This window comes from Pristiophorus japonicus, chromosome 10 (genome assembly GCF_044704955.1).
Source record: "Pristiophorus japonicus isolate sPriJap1 chromosome 10, sPriJap1.hap1, whole genome shotgun sequence".
Classification (NCBI taxonomy): domain Eukaryota; kingdom Metazoa; phylum Chordata; class Chondrichthyes; family Pristiophoridae; genus Pristiophorus; species Pristiophorus japonicus.
In genome coordinates this window covers 18089377-18090875 of record NC_091986.1, presented here as the reverse complement: position 1 = coordinate 18090875, position 1499 = coordinate 18089377, and the positions used below count along the sequence as shown (strand labels likewise).

At 44.8% G+C, this 1499-nt stretch overlaps 1 pseudogene; it reads right to left on the bottom strand.

Moving 5' to 3' along the window:
• Positions 1-902: 902 nt before the first annotated feature.
• LOC139275372 (U2 spliceosomal RNA) lies at positions 903-1135 on the bottom strand (annotated as a pseudogene).
• Positions 1136-1499: the final 364 nt, after the last annotated feature.

The window sequence follows — 1499 nt, the reverse complement described above, 5'->3', positions numbered from 1 at the left end:
ACATCGATTTTGCGGGTCCATTTCTTGGAAAGATGTTTTTTGTTGTCGTGGATGCATATTCAAAGTGGATAGAGTGTATTATTATATCATCCAGTACATCTACAGCCACTATTGAGAGTCTACATGTCATGTTTGCTACTCCTGGTTTACCTGACATTGTTGTGAGTGACAACGGATCTTGTTTAACAAGTCTTGAGTTTCAGGAGTTCATAAAACTCAATGTTATTAGACATGTGAGGTCAGCTCCATTCAAACCTGCTTCTGATGATCAAGCAGAGCGCGCTGTTCAAACTATTAAACAAAGTATGAAACGTGTAACTCAGGGTTCACTTCAAACTCGTTTGCCATGTTTATTGCTCAGTTATAGGACAAGACCTCATACTGTTACTGGTGTGTTCCCTGATGAACTATTGATGACGAGAAATCTCAAAAGCAAGCTTTCACTTGTTCATCCTGATTTGAATGATCGCGTTGAAAATAGATGTTAAAGTCAGCAATTGTATCATGATCGTACTGCTGTGTCACGTATATCTCTGTCAATGATCCAGTGTTTGTACTGAACTATGGTCAAGGTCCACAATGGATCGCTGGTACTGTTACTGCTAAGGAGGGTAACAGAGTGTTCATTGTCCTGCTCAAGGATGGCCAAACATGCAGAAAACATGTTGACCAGGTAAAACTGCGGCACACAGATGAACTGGAACCGTTTGAGGAAAATCCAGTCAGTGACCCACCAATTATCGTTCATTCACCAGAGGCCTCTGTTTTTTTTTTTTATTTTTATTTTTTTTTATAAATTCGTAGCCAATCGTTCCAATTCTTTGTCAAATCACAAACGCCAGAGGTCACCTTGCACATGCCAAGGATCACTCTGCGCCAATGCTCTTAGCCAAAAGGCCTAGAGCCACTGCACCGTTCCTGGAAGTACTGCAATACCAGGTTCGTGCCATGGAGGTGGATGGGTCAAGCCACCCCACACACCTCCGTGGAGGTGGATGGGTCAAGCCACCCCACCCACCTCCTGTTTCCAAAAAAGCAAGCATATACCTTCCTGACCAGGGAGAAACCACCCGGAGGTCATGGTGGCTGGTCAGGTCAGTTACGCATGATCTTAGCCAAAAGGCCGAGAAGCTGTTTTTTTTATTTTTTTTAAATTTTTTTTTTAAATAAATTCGTAGCCAATCGTTTCCAATTCTTTGTCAAGTCACAAACGCCAGAGGTCACCCTGCACCAGTCAAGGATCACTCTGCGCCAATGCTCTTAGCCAAAAGGCCTAGAGCCACTGCACCGTTCCTGGAAGTACTGCAATACCAGGTTCGTGCCATGGAGGTGGATGGGTCAGGTCCCCCACACACCTCCGTGGAGGTGGATGGGTCAAGCCATCCCACCCACCTCCTGTTTACAAAAATGTAAGCATATACCTTCCTGACCAGGGAGAAACCACCCGGAGGTCATGGTGGCTGGTCAGGTTAGTTGCCAAAAGGCCGAGAAGCTGTTGT